The following is an 18,997-nucleotide window of genomic DNA, read 5'->3' as shown; positions in this document are numbered from 1 at the left end:
GTGACCCTCGTTTCCCCAGCTGCTCGCACAGAGCGTAACGCGGGTGCTCATAAATATTTAGCCTTCCCAGAAAAAAAATTATGAGCCATTCCACTCTGTGAAGGGGGATTACCAGCGAAGCTGTTTAGCACACGGCGCAGAGGTCACACAGATTTTTAACAAAGGTACGAACTCATTTAACGTGATTTTTATATGCGTTCCGGCTGATCACGGGACCGCCGCCCCGATGAGCAGGAGGAACCTAGACACGCGTGATGTTTCGACGGGACCACCCCCAAGGGAGAGCGGAAGGAAAGTAAATACGCAAGCGCTTGGAACACCGACCGAAAGAGGGCGGTGCGAACGAAGACATGGCCGACGCGGTTCAAATTTGGTATCTGTTCTTATCAGCTAAATATTTGATAGGGCTCCTATTTGGACCGACGACATCAAACTTATTTTTGGAAATTGGCAGAGCGTTTGAAGCCTGCTTCACCTTCTCCGCGAGTCACCTCGGTATTGCACATATTCGGGATCGCCGCATGGATGTTGCACACGCAGACGAAAAATGCATGGAATCCTAGTCATATGAAGCTATGCTGTAAGAGATTTAACAAGGTAGCTGTGAATGTATTTCCCAGTTCGCCTATATCCAAGGGCGCAAAAATCAGCTACCTGTGTTATCATCTGATTTTTTTCTTTTTCATGTCCTGTTGGATAAAAAGTAGAGGGTGCGCCGCGCCCAAGCAGCCTGCAACATTTTTTGGAGTACACTGGCCCCGGTTTCATACACCACAGGTGGTTTTGTACAAACATTGATTACCCCTTTAAATGTACGTATTTGGGAGCTGCCACCTATTTCTGATGCGCGAAAGAGTCTATAGATAATCTATGATGGCATCTACTTTAATAATACAAAATTTTGCTTTCAAAATATATTAAATGGACTATTGCAAGATGATTTATTGAGTTTAGGTATATATACAGTCATCGCAACACGCTGTGGGAAAAGACACTTCTGCCAGGTTTATTGTCGCAGAGCGTTAAGCCGTCCTAATATGGCGTACTCAAGGTGACAAGCTTCACATCAGCATACTCTCGGTCCCGAGCCCATCTCTCTTTTCCTCTTCTTCGATGCGCCGCGCGAGCACGATTTCCAACATCCTTTGCGGCCAACAATGTCACTTGCACAGTTCCAAAGGACAAAGAAGCTGAACCGGTCTCGTGAGATCTGTGTTGTCTGCCAATCAGACTGTGCATGCTCTAACGTACCCATCGCTCACCTAAAGATTTTAACAACATTACCTAATTTCCAAAACGTAATGGGTACATTGTTAACTCTAGTAATGACAAGGTCATCATTCTTTAAGCAGTTGTCGAGATTCTGTGGTCTGCTGTGCGCGCTTCTCAGTGTCAAGATGTATTCTTTATACAAACGCTGCCAAAAGTAGTTTTGTTTTTGTTGTCTACATCTCCAGGCGCGCAGTGTGTCTGTGCGACCACCCGGGTTCTCGTTAACTTGCGCTTGTGGAAGGGCAGTGAGAGGCCTACCTGACAAAAAGTGCGAAGCAGTTAGTACTTCCGCTTAGGTAGCATCATCAGAAATGTACGTGAGTGGTCTAGAATTTATCACTGCCTCGACCTCTGTTACCAATATTTGGAGCTGCTTGAAGCTGAAGAATCGTTTTCCTAGTGTTTTCCTGAGGCAGTTCTTAACTGTTCGAATCATTCTTTCCCAAAATGCTCCCCACAATGAAGCGCGCTCAGCAATGAACTTCCATGTGATCTTACTAGACGCACAAAATTCCTGTACCTGGATATGACGTAGAAGTTCATATGTCAGTTTAAGTTCGCGATTGGCTGCCTGAAATGTTAAAGCATTGTCAGAATAAATTACACATAGCAAACCACGGCGCGAAATAAATCGACGAAAGGCCAATAAAAAGGAATTCACAGTAATGTTCACAGTAATGTGAACAGCTCGCACTATAGCATAGGTAAATACTAGAATGAATGTCTTCACAAAGCCGTTTCCCTTCACAAACAATCGACCGGCGAAGTCGACGCCCGTGACTTGAAATGGATGAGACCTCGAGACTCTGTCGATCGGAAGCGGGGCTGTAGGAGCTGAAGCCGCTTTAAGATGAAACCTCGCACAGACCTCGTACTAGACAAGCACGTTTTTAACGCACTGGAGACCGCGCACTACCGAAAACATCTCACGCAACTCAGTAAGCAACGCCGACACCACTGTGAAGAAGGAGTCGATGTTCGCTGTCCACGATGAGGGGCGTACAGCGATGGATTGCGGGTAGGGGTACAGCACATTTTACGTTGTCCGAAGCACCTACGTTGTCAAGGCGAGTCTTGATCCTGATAATGCCCTTGGCATCCATGAACGGGTCAAGGTCTCGTATGGTCGACGTCTTGTCGAGAGCTTTGTCCGTTGTTAGTGCAGCAATCTCATTTCCCATACTCTGTGCTTGTAAAATCCTCAGCCACGTATCTTCGCTTTCTGAAATCTCCTGAGCGGACAGTGGACCTTCTCTTGTACTAGAAGGTGCTGGGCAATTGTGAATGAACCTTTTCACCCAAGTCGTGATCCTAAGGACCGTCTTCCAGCGACTACATTTGGTGACATCTAATATAGGTTCAGGAGTCCTACTCAGGGCCATCAGAACCACTTCTGCTGGTTTTCTTTCGTCGAGTAACACCTCAGGCGAGTTCTCGTACCTCTTTTCTTGTCTTGGCCACGTTTGTTGGGGCGTATAATACGTTCTCTTACGATGTTTGGACGTCCTTGACCTTCTGCGCATGGTCATCCTTCTCGTACTGTCCGACTGCTTTGTTATACGCCTCCAAGGCTCCATCGTTAGACGAAAGCCTTCGAACTAACGAATACAGTCGTGAAAGCGCAACTTTGCGATTGCCTGTCATATCTGGCCCAGTTGATTTCCGTGGGAGCAATACTTTATAGCGACCATATTTTAATTTGATGGCTTCATTAAACTCCGTCCAAACATCTCCTTGTTTGGATGATGGCGTATCCACCCCATACCAATCGTTTCCATTTCCCAGAATCGTTGCAACGGGAAAAAAAACTCTTAATTCTCATATGCGTCTACGCATAAAACACACATCTGACTGCTCCATTGCCGACTAACTTTCCTTGTAAACGCTAAAGGCGCTTGAATAGTCCATCTGATGTTCGTGTTGATCGCTACCTGAGATCGGTCTTCGGTGGCCCATTTCACTTCACATGAATTCGGCATGAGTTTCCACATCTGGCCGGAATCAATCAAAAGACCTACTGCTGGTTCAGCTGTTACGCCAGGGAAAAACACTGCGTTTGCTAGTGGCTTGTCCTTCGCGACGATGGTGCGGAACAACTGGTCATCTGGCCGAACTTCGGTCATATCTTCGCAGATTAAAGGTTGGACGATTGCTTCTATCTGTACTGATACATTCTTGTACTGGCTCCGAAGTGTTATGCTGACTACCTTAGCCCGCTTAGCATGCTGTGACCGAGCTCGTCAGAACGAGCTAATCACCAGATCTATATCTCGTATGGGAGATAAATTGAGCTTCTTACTGACATCTTCCCGCAGAATTGTTCTCCGACTGCCATTGTCCAAAACACCGCCGACATAACAGCATTGGGCCGGAGTCGTCAGTCAGGCAGGGAACGTCTGTAGGATAATCTCTGTAGCGAGTCGAGGCTGTGTACCGTTCGTTGCAACGTTCATGGCAACATCCGCGTCTTTTGTGGTGCTGAAGAAGGCGATCTTTCGTTAACGCCAGCGTTGCACATCGTGGAAGCATGACGACGCTTGCATGCGGTACATTGGATCCTGCTACGACAGTCACATGCAAGGTGTGCTTGAAGCTTCGACCATCTTTCCTGAGCTTGCTGCGTCTGCCTTCGAGGTTAACGTCACTGGTGCGTTGTTCGGTCCTGTGGTGTCCGGCTGAACAAAAGAAGCATGGTTCTATTAATACTTCTGCCTTGTTGTAAAGAACCCTTGCAGCAGGAGTCGACTACATATTGAAGCTAGGACTTTGTTTAGAACGTGTTTCGATCAGCTTTGGTGTTCTAGTCTGAGCGCACCTCTCTACATTCGACTTCTAGTGGAAGAAATTTCAGCGAACGCTCTAACTCCTGTTGCCGTCAGGGCTCACTATTGCTTGAGCCTACCGATGGTATAGTGGACTCGATGCTCTCGCGCTTGTAATACTCGGCTACCATATTTTGAGGTATAGCTTTCAGAAGTATTTCACCTAGCATGGAAGCGTAACATGGAGTGCTCACCCCAAGGTTTGCGAGTCCTCGTCGGTTTAGTTCATTGTTGTCGAGCAACTTCCGCAAGGCTGTAACGTTGTTCGAAGATGTCACAGACCCGAGCATTGGTAGGTTTTCCAGGAGCTTATGCTCGATCAAGTTGCGTTTGCCGTAGCACTGCTTCAATATTCCAAGTGCATCGTTGTAGCTTGATTCCGTCGATTGGATACCGGCGACAGCTTGAACAGCAGCTCAGTCAAGTAGCGAAATCAGGTAATGCAAGCGATCCATTTCGGACAGCCGCGGGTTCTCTTGAACAGAATCAAAAAAACATATCCCAGAACGGCTGCCATCTGGTGATCGTTCCGTCGAAACCGACAAGTTCTAACTTCGGTAACCTAGCGCCAAACTCATGCTGTGAAAGTTTCGTGTTCGTCGAGGAAGCAGACGCTTGGTTTCCGTCAGATGCGGTCGGTAGCTAAGTTGTCGCAGGCGAGGAGGAAACCTTGAGCATGTCGATATTGTGCTCGAGAAAGATCAAAGCGCTGGTAGCAGCGTCCTAACATTTCATGACAGAATCATAATCTGGTGTGGCTTGCTCGTCGGTCATGAACGTTTCCAATTCGGCGTTTAGTAAGGGTAACTCCGACTTCGTCGCATTTAACAGGCTGTGCAGGACACGAAGGGCAGAAAGGTCGAACTGTCCGGATTGAATGATATCGTTCACCTCCGTAATGATCCTCTTGTTCTGCGCTCGGCAAGATGTCCGCTTGTTCTTGATGCGGTCCATGACGGTATGGCTGCAGAGGTCACTTCCAGACGAAGCCGCAAGTTGTAAAGGCGCTGGCTGGCTTCCTGGGTTTCAGCACCAAATACGATGTGGGAAAAGACACTTCTGTCAGGTTTATTGTCGCAGAGCGTGAAGCCGTCCTAACATGGCGCACTCAAGGTGACAAGCCTCACATCAGCATACTCCCGGTTCCGAGCCCATCTCTCTCTTCCTCTTCAATGCGCCGCGCGAGCACGATTTCCAACAGACACCTTGCAGTGTGGAGAAAAATCTGGAATAGGCATTTTCGCTCCTGCTCTAGACTGCTCATTCTAAAACAGGATTCCTGACTACTCCTCCGTATTTCAGGCTGAATTTCTAGCTGTAGTATTAGCCTTACGGAAGCTAAATTCATCAATATCGACGGTAGAGATAACGGACTCTGTATCTTTGTGTACATCGCTCACAACAAATAGTGGTGCTAGCCTATTACATACACTTAATTTTCTAGTGCGTGGCCGCATAAATTTAATTAGATTACTTTGGGTGCCTGGTCATAGGGAATTATACATGAACTAGATGGCGGACAGTCTCGCGAGAGCTGCTTTCAATGGCCTGTACTATCATTACTTTCGGCATCAACTTACCTAAGTTCTACTAGATACACGAGATATGCAATTGCTCTAGATTTTTGAATCCAGTGATAGCACATTTTTCAGAATATCGAGACCTCCTATTCTCATTCCTTTCAAACCAGAAAAAGTGATGCAATTTTTACCCGGTTACGCTGTCGAACACCGTTATTAAACTTTTATCGGCACAGCACTGGTCTGGCACCCTCCCCTCTACCCATTCTGTGCAGTAGATGAAACCATCGATCATTCTTTTTTATTCTGCCGCCGTTCTTCTGCTTTAAGGAAAAACATCTTAGATCCGCTGAAATACAGTGATTTGGGCTTGTTGGTATGGCATCGTAAGGCTTATAGTGCGTGAAAAGACAAGGGCGAAAGGAAATGACACACAGGCGCTAACAACAATCTTTGTTTTGAGCAAAGGGCCCAAACATATATACAGCTTAGCAGGATGCATTTTTGGGCAAGTTGGTTCATTGTATTTGGAAAGATTGGATGCGCTTTGTTGACGATCACAAGCCTGTCCCGTCTTCTTCCTTGTGATCGTCTACAAAGCGAATCCAATATTTCCAAATATATACGACTGATGATGAGATATACAACTGATATGACGGTGACCACTCGAGGTTTGCTGCAGCATACAGAGACTGCTCCTTCGTGGGAAGAGCCTGAAGAAGATTAACACGCGAAATTATCGAAGCAGAAGTGATTGATAGACTCGGGGATAACTGTGTTTCAAAACCCTCAGTTGCCCTTTCCCGTAAAGGGCTAGCTTACCTGCGTAATTGTGTGTAAGGGATTTTTTTTTTTTCAAACAACGCATGTATGATGATGTATGCGAAAAAGTTGTATATGTGTGTGGTCCCTTTCCTCAAAATAAAGATTGTTGCTAGCGCCTGTGTGTGTGTCACGTCTTCCTTTCGTCCTTGTCTTTTCGCGCGCTATAAGCCTCACGGTCGTACAACCAACGTTCACGCAACTTGGTTTAAATTTCTCCCTTTTAAATATCCTTTCTCTAGGAGCCTCCTCTCTTGGCAACTACCGCAGGGATGTATGCTCTGCCGTGGAGGAATTCATAATTGTTTCAATGTGTTTTCCTTAAGTTCTTCAAACATTATTTTTATCCGTTTTGACGTGACACTTTTGATATGACCTAGTGGCCACAAAGCAAGAAAACCTTTATTCACAAAGCGCATACATCTTATAGGCTGGCTGGTGTGACGTCACACATTAGATAGTATCGGCGAAGTTTGCATGCGCCAAAAGTGTGGCAGTTTGGGCGAGTTGGTATGTCATGACTGTTTTAGGCTTATAGCGCAGCTCAGGAAGAGCAAAAAAGGAAGGAGGTAGGGGTAATCAAAGGGAAAGGAAAACAGTGATGTACATGCGCCACACTTCATCACATTTCTTTCCATCTAACATTTATTTGTTTATTTTGCAAAGTCCTCGTGCTTGAAACGGACCGGTGGCTTGCGGGTGCGCGCGCTGCACCGCAGCGGTTGCCTTTCCAATGACGGTGTAACTAACCGTGCCTCCGGCTGTGACATCGACGTTAACGGCGTAGATGCCGTTGACGGTGTCGGGCAGTCCGTGCTGACAGGCGGGATAGGCTGTTGAGCTTGCTGAACTGGATGCATTGGAGCTGCGTTTCCTGCGGCCGATGACATGCTCTCTGCTGCAATGCTGCTGTGCTGCGTCACAGGATGTCCGAGTCTCGACTCGGTTTCCAGCCTAGCTGCCGGGTCGGCATGACGTGACCACAAGTCGTCGGCGTGAGTAAACCGGAGTCGTTCGCGCACATTTACAACATACGTCACAGCACTCACAACCTCGTGCACAACACCTCCCTGCCACGAGGCACATTCACCGCGCACAATTTTCACAAACGCTTGATCACCAACATCAGACAAGCGCTCACTCCCCCAACACCTATCCCGCTGTGCTTTGAGTTCCTGCTGCATGGTGAGCATTGCTATCGAAAAGTCTCGTTTCAACAATGCAAGTTTTGTGCGTGGCGCTCGCTTGAGAAAAGGCTCAGATGGTGTCTTTCCTGTCACACTATCGGGTTTGTTGTGGTATGCCATCAAAAAACTGTCAGTACATTCCTGGAACGAATAACGTGCACCTGACGATTTGCTTTCCAAGACTTCCCTTATCAGAGCACGTTTCACAGTTTACACGGTTCGTTCGGCTGCGCCGTTTGAAGATGCATGATAAGGAAGAGTGCGAATGTGTCTCACGCCGTTGCTGGCCAAGAAGTCTGCAAACTCGGCTGCAGGAAATTGCGGCCAATTATCGCTTACCAATGTTTCCGGGAAACCTTAAAGCTGCAAAAGCACTTCGAAGCTTTTGTCCTTGCGGTAGACGTAGACGATATTCGCCATACCTCGACCCACTTAGAGTATAAATCAACAAGAACAAGAAACACATTTGCACTCGTTTGAGCAATGTCTACGTGCACTCGTGACCACCATACAGTAGATAACTCCATGGATGAAGTGGTACAGGCTGGGCTGCGGGTTGCACTGCCTGGCATATTTTGCGTTTCTTTAAGTACTCTTGTATGGCTTGGTCAATTCCAGGCCACCAAACAAAACTGCGGGCCAACGTTTTCATGTGAATTGCCCCAGGATATTCATTGTGTAACAGGCCGAGCACGCGATACCTAGAACTTCAGGGATAGCAACCCGGACTCTCAGGTTACGCAGCCCTGCTCCAGTGACAATTAATCTCGGCGTATATATTACGCCTTGAGTTCTTCTGAACAGCAACTAGGCCAACCACTGAGGGTAAAATCAGCTACACGACTTAATGTCAAACATCGTCTGGACGCTTTCGCAATTTCGTCGGCTCTCAATGGGATACATTGAAATATCGACAGTCTGCCGGTTCTTCTTCAGCCGGTACTACTTGAGGCAATCTGGACAAGGCAACAGCCACATCCATGTTCTGTCCCTTACGGTACTTAAGGCGGTACCTGTAGGCTGCAAATATCATTGCCAAGCGCTGCGTGCATGCTGCTGCTAACGCTGGTGTAGGCATTTCTTCGCCCAAGATACCAAGCATCGGCTGGTGGTCGGTGTATATTGTAAAGTTCCGCCCATACAGAACGGTGAAACTTTTAAGTCCAAATATCAAGGCCAACGCTTCCCGGTCACACAGTGTGTACTTTTTTCCCGTTGCGCTGAGGGTTAGCGATGCAATCGCGATAATCCTTTCTTCTCCATCAGCAGTTTCATGAAATATGACTGCACCTAGACCGTAGGACGACGCGTCACAAAGCACTCCGATCGGTTTGTCGGCGTCGTAGAATGTGAGGACTTTGCTGCTAACAAGCAGGTGTTTTGTATCTGCGAAGGCATCGCTGCATTCCTTCGTCCACGACCAGTTTTCATCTTTCTCTAAAAGCCGATACAGCGGCTCAGCGGCGGTTGCACAGTTCCTCAGGAACTTTGAGCAGAAATTTAGCATAACCAAATTTGATTTTAGTTCTCGAACGCTGGTGGGCTCAGCTGCATTAACAATCGCCCCGATCTTTGCTTCCCTGGGATAAATCCCTTCAGCAGTCACTGTGTGACCCAAGTAAGTCACCGATTCTTGAAAGAAACGGCATTTGTCGGCGTTAACGTGATGTTATACTCATGTAGCCTTTCCAGGACTCGCTCTAGCGTCTTTTGACAAGTAGCTGTGTGAGATCCTGCCACGATCACATCATCGATATAGCACATGCAGAATGCCTTTCAGTACGTCATCCATCATGGAGTGAAATATTGCGGGTGCACTAGCCACGCCATATGGAAAGCGCTGAAACTGGAACAAAGCCATACTGGTGTTCACAGTCAGAATGGGTCGGGACTCGGGATTCAGTGGTACCTGCTGATACGCTGCGGACAGGTCAAGAACACTTTGCCACCTGTAATTGTTGATTACAGGTCTTCTGGCCTGGGTAGCGAGTAACGGTCTGTTTGTAAAACTGGATTAACTTTGTAGTCTCTGGAGAGCCTAAGACTGCCGTCTTTCTTTGACACTACCATAAGCGGGGTTGTCCAGTCGCTACGCGGTACTTGCCGTAGCATGCCTGTTTCCACCATATAATGGAGTTGTTTTTCACTTTCTCTTTAAGTGCAAATGAAACAGACCTGACAAGACAAAATACTGGCACAGCGTTTGCATTCAGGGCTATTTTTGCATCAACATATTTCACGGTGCCTAGTGTCTGAGAAAACACTGCAGGGTACTTTTTCTGCAATGAAACAACTGTCCTCAACAGTTACCTGACCAATCTCGCCCCAGTCTAGCTGAAGACGCTCAAGCCAGTTCCGCCTCAGCGATGCTCGTAATTTCCGTCCGTAATCTTCAACTACAGCTATTGGCAGCATCATGTTCTCATCTTTGTACACCACCGATACCCCCCCCCCTTCACACTGCCCTTTAATTATCATTTGTTCTCCTGTGTAGGTGCGAAGTTTCACTTTGATGGACTGACATGAGATGTGGGCAAAATATGAATGGTACACGTGCTCTGGTACTACACTCACAGCCGCTCCCGTCTCAATTAGCATGTTAAGCGGTTTATCTTCTACCTGAATGTCGACATCAAAACACGAGTGCGTCATATTTACAAAATACACTTCGTGCTGGAATCCTCATCAGAAAATGCTACTGCATTTGCTCTCTTTGACTGCGCTGCTGTGCACACTTTTCTCAAGTGTCGTACTTTTGAGCAGTTACGGCACACAATACTTTTTACCAGCATACGCCTGAAGAATGCCCTGTGGCGCAGCTTTCACATCGCTCTTTCTTAGGAACGTGGCTCATTTGCGCCTTTTTAGTCCATTTCTTGGAATGGCTCCTAACTGCATTTAACGACTCCTCCTTGTCCCTTCATTTCATAAGCGCTGCCTCTCTTGCCGCCATTTCAGGGTCCAAGGCAATCTTGCAGGCGCTTTCAAAGGGCAGCTTCTCTTCCGTGAACAAGGCTCGCTGGATCTCCTCATTCCGTACCCCTGCCACGAGCCTGTCGCAGAGAGCATCCTGCAGGAAGTCTCCATAGTTGCATATTCTAGCCAAGTGTTTTAACTCCACCACGAAATTTTTCACCCTTTCATCTTCGTGCTGCGTCCACTTATTAAATCTACAGCGTTCAGCTATCACCGAGCTTCTTGGACTGCAATGCTCTTTTAGCAGACGCTTGGCTACAACGTATGTTGTCTCGCTTGGGGAAGCTGGCACTACAATGTTCTTCAAGACTTCATAAGCTTTGGCTCATATCGCCGTCAAAAACACCAGTAGCTTTTTTTCCTCCTTTATGTCATTCGCGTGCACAAACAGCTGAAATCGCTCTAAGTAAGACTCAAAATTCTGTAACTTAGGATCACACTCGGCGATCTTGCCTAAGCGCGACATTTCCGTCCGTGCGTAGGAACCATAGCGTCACCTCTGTGCTGTTCCCGTTGCGGTCGTTGTTGCAGACTGGCTGTGCTACGTTGCTGCTTGCCAGTCTGCCCCGTGTCCGTAGGACCCATTGCCTGAAGCTTCGTTGTCGTTCCCCGTTCTCCGCTCGGGTTGCGCTCCGTAGCCCTTCAGCATGAAGCTCCGCTCACTGCATTCATGTCGGCTTCTGTTGACGCATGTGCGGGGGCATTGCTCGTGCCTCGCTGCAGTCTGTTGCAGGTTGCAAGCTGCGGTGTCGTACTCCCAGAGCACCTACTTGATACGAAGGCATTTTCAGCCGCCAAAATGCGCTTACTATTGTGGCGTCCAGTTTATTCGCCGAATTTGCCTACGGGGTTTAAGCATCCTCGTCGCCAGTTGATATGACCTAGTGGCCACAAGGCAAGAACACCGTTATTCACTAAACGCATACATTTTATAGGTAGGTGTGACGTTACACATTAGATAGAATCGGCACAGTTTGCATGCGCAGCACGTTATCACAACTTTAACCAGTTTTTGTAGCACCAAAATCTTCCTAATCCTAAATCTTGGCCAATCCCGAGCAGTGGGTACGCGCCATCGAAGAACGAAATCCAATCCGCAGCAGCGGCCACGGCCGCGGTGAGAAAATCCCCGGCTTCGGTGGCAGAGATAATCCGCCTCTTTCAAGCGCGACGGCGCGTGCGCCCTGCCCTAGCGGATTAGTCGCGAAACGTTTTGCAAGGGTCGCGCACGTGGCCGCGCGCCGGGAAGTACCCCGAAAGAAAAAAGCGCTCGGACGCGCACTGCTGCAAGCACTCGTGCCCTGTACTGCATTGAAACTCTACTGGTATCTCGACGTCGGTACGGTGCCGAAAACGTGCGTAGCGTAAGACCGCAACTCCACTTTAAAAGAGAAAGGCGCCAGGGCATCGTCCGAATTGTCCGTACTGCACCGTGAGCCTGGTAGTTGCCGCCTTTCATCAATGGCTGGCTAATTTAACGAAAAACCCGTACGTTACACTTGGGCGACACTTAGGTACAACACGTTGCTGACGTCTTTGCAGCGTCGGTCCTCACTTGCTGGTGGTGTTAGCGCGTTCCTGACCGCACGTATTCGTAGGGCGCAGCAACACCGGGTCGATACGAGACCGACAAGACGCTCACTCCAATCATTGACCGACTGTTGTACGTCACTGAAACTTTTTTATCATACCAGGTCGACAACGACGCAACCGATGAGCGCGAGTTGTACTGCGGCAAGCTTTTATGTCGAAGGCAGCGGCAAAATCAACGTGCCGACCATCGTTCGTTCGACCGAACCCCGTGCGATCGGCCGTCGAACCGACAACACAATAGCGACAGCATCTTCGCTTGTATATATAATTAGTCGTGCTCAAAATGAGTCATACACGCCTACCAAGTTGAATTGCACAAGCTTTAACCCTCTCAAGCCGTGCTAACGAAGTTTGAGCCAATGTCGATACTGTTCAGCGAAGGCTAAGCTGGCGCTGTCGAGTTCGTGCACTCGCTACCGGCGGACCTGAACTGAAATGTAAGCAGTTAGGTCGAACGAAACTGCTTAAATAGTTCAGTTCTGGCCTTAGCGAATTGAAATCAGCTACACTTCACTTCGCATGGCGCGTACTCAATAAGCGGTAAGCGGCGACACAGCGCTGTGCCAACGTCTGTACGTCACCGTACCTGTAGGCTGTCGGTCGCATTCGCTACGTATATGGGTGGGCCTGTACGTGTTGCTTTGCCGACACATATCTCAATTTCAGAGATGCACTGTTTGCCTCTGCGTCAAGCGACAAACAAGAGACGGTGTATTCGGTATACAGCAGCATAAACAACCGCCTCGCTCATTTATACCAACGCCGTGTGAGCGATGGCATCCGCGCGTTTTCGTGAGAGAACAACATGGCCCACAAATGAGCACTTATGCGAGCACAGTTTTCTCTAATAATGCTCTATGCCACGCAAAAACTGTAAGTATGATGGAGTTAAAGAAACGCGAGAATGAGTTAACAGCCCGTAATATATGTATCTGGATCACAGTTGCCGTTGTTTAAATGGTTCGGCCGCTCATATTGACTCGTCTCAGTATGTAACAACATGGCACATATGCGCAGATATGCATGTTTTGCTACATTTTGACGCTATTTCGTATCAGCCATGGACCTTTTCCACAATATTTGATAACAACGAGCTGCGGCTGTAGATGTCGATGTAATCCGACGCAGAAGGCTGCGCTCGAAGACTTTTTGAATATGCGAAACGTCTCAATAATGTGTAAAAAGAATACAAAAAAGTGATGTCCAAGTGCAGAAATCAGTGACAAACTCAAGGCAGCCGTGCCGCCAAACGGAACTCAGCGTGCCTTTATCGGCCGCACTGTTTGCAGAGCAGCTCACTCAGGCCTGCTCACCAAATAGTCATTGAGTGCTACATGGCTTCAGGAACGACATGCTGTCCCGAAGAAGCCATTAATAATGATTCGCGATCCACCAAACGCACAACTGACGCGCACTCAACGTTGGCGCAGGCACACAAATCAACCGCCGAAAGCCCCGGGACACTTCAAAAACGTTTTCAGCAGCGTGCGGCAGAGTGCAGCACAGGAAAATGAAAGAGGCGGATTCGCGCCAAATCCGTTTCCTTTGCATGGCCTCGTAGATCGCCGCGCGCCGATCCAGGTGGCCGAGCACTCTCCCTCCACGCCATCCCCTCTCCCCTCCGCCTCCCTCGTAACTGCCTCGCAACTCCCTTACCTTCGACTGTCTCCGCGCGCGCGCCGTGCGGCCCCGCCGTCCCGGCGCCACCTTAGCCCGCTGCATGACGTTTCATGGTTCGTTATCTGCTGTTATCGGGTGGCGTGCGCTGCTGTGCGTTGACAGGCATGGGTAGTTTCTAAAGTTCGATGGTCGTCGGTAGCTGTGTGCTTGTGCTCCGCGATATTTCGAGGTACTGGCAGGGGGGGGGGGGGGGGGGACACTCCGTATGGTTTCCATTGGCCGTTTTCGAGCAGACGCTCTTTCGACGCTAGCGCCAAGGTCCCCTTCAGTTACGGCCCTAACCAATGGGCGACGCAGAAGAAAAATGGCGGCGCACGATTGTTTACGTTGTCATGGCAACAGCAACAGCAGCCGCTCGGCACCTCTTCTCCCAAACGTTTATCTTTCCTTTTTGTTTTTATTATGCCGACCCGCTCCACTCCCTTTTCCCCATGCCGCGCGCGCCGCTCACTTTTTTTTGTTTTTATCCGCAAGCGGTGCGCATTTTTTTTTAGAGCGCGCTCGTTACGGCGCGCCACGCGCCAGCTCGCAAGCAATGCGCGCGCTACGCCGCGCATTGGCATTGCTTGTGAGCTGGCGCGAGGTGCGCCGTGGGCTTTGCGTTGGCACGCACGCAGTCTTGCCCATACTTATATTATACCAGCATGTGCCGGGACATAAAAAAATTCCACTTCCAACACAACAGATGTTTAGTCTCGCTTTTTTGACTTTGTTTCCGAAAACAGATTTTTCTTACAACATAGTGTGATACACGCTCAAAAAATGAGCAAAAGTGAAAGGTGCATGACATATACAAGAGTACTAAAGACAAAAGTTCACAGATAGTGAAATAACAAAAAAAAGCGCTAGAAAACGCGAAGGCCGTTTCATGTACACATAAAAAAAAGGTTTTCATATAACGTCCTCAAGACCTAAATGTAGACGAGCTCCTGATATGTGCACTAAGATATTGCACAAAATTGGACGACGTGTACGACATAGTCATGACAACTATAAAAATGGAAAACTCACTGGTAATGGCAAAAACAATGACACGCAAAATACCTGAAAGAAAGAATAAAATGCTAACATTGTTTGATTCAGAGCCATACCAAAAGTAAGCTTACTTATAAATCTGCACGAAAGTATATGAAATGCGTGACATGTTCATTACTGCTGAACAAATTGAAAAAAAAACATGGGAGAAAAAAATAACATTGTACTAAAACCTGAAACACATTATCACATTATTTTGCACTTAGCCACAACTTGAGTAACGGTGGCAAGGGGAACAGAAGGTAGTCGGCTTTTGCAGCAGCACATAGAAAACATTCGCAGAAAGGCTTATTCCTCAATCAAAGACTAAGTAAAACAAGCCAACACGACTTTTCTTTCTACCCGAATGCAATGCTTAGCAATAAAATTACGTCGCTTAAGGCACTAAGTCGTACCTACTGGGCTCTCCTTTGTATAATAAACACGAACTGCAAAAATCTGCATGTAGGACACTTGCAATGCTCATGCTTTCCAGAAGAAAAAAAAAGCGTATCATGCCTACACATGAAGGTTGTTCGCGCGGTTTTCCCATCGGGGGTTACTGAAATAGCATACAAACACTAACAGTAATTTTTCAGCTCTTAGTAGGTTTGTAGAACGTGATACACAGAAAAAGCACTGAGGACGGTATGGAAAGCTGGACAAGTTACTGAAGTTACAGAATGAGACTTGGCACAGAAAAACACAAGTCACAGACCAGGTGACAATGATGAGGAACATCTATTTTTCAGCTTTCTCTACCGGGAAGAGGCAAGTGTAGCACAATCAAGGCGCAACGACGTCCGGAGCTTCATGGAGCACACAAATGCACAGGGCTGTGTTCGTGTAGATGGGCCTTCTGATGTCCTTGGGTCTGAGCGCTCACCTGTTGTCTTTAGGCACCCAGAACAACCTTGCAGGATTTGTTATTGAGGTATTTGTGCACCACTGCACGACGTACGAGCGGTACGATTAGAAACGGGTGAAACATTGCGGAGCACAAGCACACAGCTACCGAGGACCACAGAACTGACGAAACTAGCCACGTCGGTCAACGAACACCAGCACACGCATCTCGATGACAGTAGATAACAAAAATAAAGCGTTACGTCGCGGACTAAGCAGCCGCCGGGCCGGCGGGGACGGCACGGCGGCGCGGGCGCGTAGGCTGTCGAAGGTGAGAGTTGCGAGGGTGTTACGAGAGAGGGCGTGGGGAGAGGAGTTGAGCGGGGGGAAGGGCTTGGCCACCAGGATCGGCACGCGTGCGCGCGACGATCTACGAGGCCATGTAAGGGAAACGGATTTTTGCGTTCGCCCATTACAGAGATGGCGCCAATTTCCTGTGCCACCGAAACCGGGGAGTGTCCTCCCCCTGCTGGCAGTACTGGTGCAGCACCCACGTAGGGGTGGCCTCATTGTCTGCAGGGCGTCTGGGCAACAAATCAGCGCCGCCCTTCCGGAATGAATGCCGGCGCCGAACGGTCAGCACTGAAAGCACAACACAAGCGGTGAGAGACGTACTGCACAAATACCACAACGGCGCCTGCGATTGAAGGCGTCAAGTAGTCTTCCATCGCAGGCGTTCTTGTCGCTCGACGTAGCATTTTTGCAGAACCTGTGTCTCCGCTTGTGTTGAGCTTTGAGTATTGACCGTTCAGCTCCGGCGTTGATTACGGAAGGGCGGAGCTTATACACCTGCGTCTTCACCTAGTTGCGTACTACCATGCTTGTACTCTTTGTTGAGTTACCGTCGGGAGTACATGAAACCATGGTTGGCAATAGCCTTGAGCCTCGTCTGTTAAGCTTGAGCAGCCATGTAGAATGTGAGCATTTCTTGCCTTTGGGAGACTTCGTGACGCCGCTATTGGACTTGGGTTCCTTAGGCGCCTCTGTGAAGGCCGCTTTAGGTGGCATTTCATGATCGGCAACCTTTTCATTCTCGTGTCTCTTGAAGGCTCCTGTGTTCCTTACATTTCCCTTGTTTTCCTTGTCCATGCTACCTTTCTTTCCGTCCTTCAGAGGCATGATGACAGCTTGTTTTCTGGACAGAAGCACTCCTGTATGGAAGCTTGGTAAATGAAGGAGGAGCTGCGGCGCTGTCTCGGTCCCTTCCAAGACGAGGGGAGCTTTGTACTTGTAGCGGTTACCTTCCTTAGTAATGTCTCGTATGCCAACTGTATTCAGGTGCAACATAAAAAACTGACGAATTTCACAGGCTCACCAGATACGACATAAAGTGCATATTTGAACGCCAGGAGGATATACCCACCGCCGAGTCCCAAATTGTACAGGAGGCAGGCCGTCGCCTGGAGACAACTCCAGACGAGCATCTTCCCTCACCCATTCCGTCTGAAACGAACGTATATTCCCAGATAAGCATCAGGACGACACGTACAAATTGTGCCAGGAAGGACCAGCAACACTCAAACACATGCTGTGGGAGTGCAATGTAGCTATAGCAGGGATTGCAGTTACTCCGGAGACCCTGTCGTCGAGGTGGGCCGCCGCTCTGCGCAGCTCAGACCTTGGAATCCAGACGTGGGTAGTCCAGCAAGCCCGTGAGGCGGCGTTGAGGCAGGGCTTTGACGTTCCACCATGGGAGACCTGAGCCCGGGTCGCGTTAAACCTTGCCGGGCGTACAAGAAAGTTGTATCCATCCATCCATTCAATGGTGCATCGTCTCTGGCAGGCCCGCCGGTGCCATATACCAGAGACGTGCTTTGTATAATTTAACCTAGGGAGATGTCGTCCAGGGTGCCCTGGATGGTCCATCCAAAAACGGGTTTCCACTGCAGTAATTTGAGGCGATAATCGCGGTATCTGGCCAATTACAACGTGCCAGTAGACATCGGAGCCAACGAGAATGCTCATCTAGTTTTCTCAAAACAGTTGCTTCAGGGTTTCCATCAGCGCAAACAAGAAAGTTTGTCATCATGCTGATGATCGCGCCATCCGCTGGTGGACCAGTTACCGCAGAGACTTCCGGTACTATATTGATCTCGTTAGTACTGTGCTGACTCCGGAGTTTGGTGGACACTCGGTTGCATGTAAGGATCACAGGCCATGCGTTTTCCCGAAGGTGAAGAGGTTGAGGCGCTGCAAATCTGAACAGGGCCGTTAAGCGCTCGAGAGGCATCATGCCGAATGAAATTGCGCTGACTGCTCGTGTCCAGCACGAACCGCAGCAAAAATTTGCTTTCTTGAAAACAGCAGCCTTTAGTAATTTTCTCGGCTTCGGGAGTGTGTTGCAAATAAAAAAGAAGGCGTGCCGAGCACGAGCAGCCGCCACGGGCGCTGGTCGCGCAGTTGCTGCCAGATGGCGAACTAGTCAGACGCCCGGGTCCGGGATAACCGCGTCATTTGTTTGCTACACGTCCAAGGTGAACATGGCATCACCTCTTGAAAACTTCTGTGTGAAACGCCATCAGACCCAACCTTCTGTTTCCTTATAGGAAATGTGCGAAGCAGATTCATGATGTATGACACAAAAGTTAAACGACAGTGGTCTTTCATATGTTATCGGTAAACGTTGGGTTGGTAATTCTGAAAACGAGTGAGAAACAGCTTCAGCCGCGAATATGCTTGCTTCGTGGTGCAGAACATAGGATTCCGAGAAGGATGAACCGATTGCAGCATCAGCAACGCCAACATGCGATTTTTATGCGTCAGTACAAAATTCAGGACACGAATATTTCGCCTGAAGTTCCCGGAAATGCATGCGAATGTTTAACTCAGGACCACGCTGTGTGACTTCTACAAAAGCTGTTTACATTGCCATGCTGGAAGCAGCTTCGCTGGAGCCATTAGGCAATGTTCGAAGATTGGAACACCGATTTCTTCACTAACTTTTCTGAACGACATTGAAAAAGGCTCTCTTAATGATGGTCGATTACGTAATAACGCAGCACATGTCATATCATTAATGGATGCGTAACACGGATGTTGAGAGTTAGACCTAACTTTGAGGTCGTATGTGAAACTGGTGTATGTTCTTTGAAGGTGGAGAGACCACTCATTTGATTCCACATAGAGGCTTCGAAAAGAGCTTACCTCGTTGGTTGAAGAGATCCAGCATCTTTAGCGCATTTGCCGTGGCAGGTTGATATACCAC

At 48.5% G+C, this 18,997-nt stretch overlaps 1 pseudogene; it reads left to right on the top strand.

Moving 5' to 3' along the window:
• Nucleotides 1–350: 350 nt before the first annotated feature.
• LOC142576790 (U2 spliceosomal RNA) lies at nt 351–528 on the top strand (annotated as a pseudogene).
• The last annotated feature ends 18,469 nt before the right edge of the window (nt 529–18,997 follow it).

This window comes from Dermacentor variabilis, chromosome 3 (assembly GCF_050947875.1).
Source record: "Dermacentor variabilis isolate Ectoservices chromosome 3, ASM5094787v1, whole genome shotgun sequence".
In the NCBI taxonomy this organism is placed as follows: Eukaryota; Metazoa; Arthropoda; class Arachnida; order Ixodida; family Ixodidae; genus Dermacentor; species Dermacentor variabilis.
Note: the sequence above shows the minus strand (reverse complement) of the source record. Positions and strands in the feature narration are given on the sequence as shown.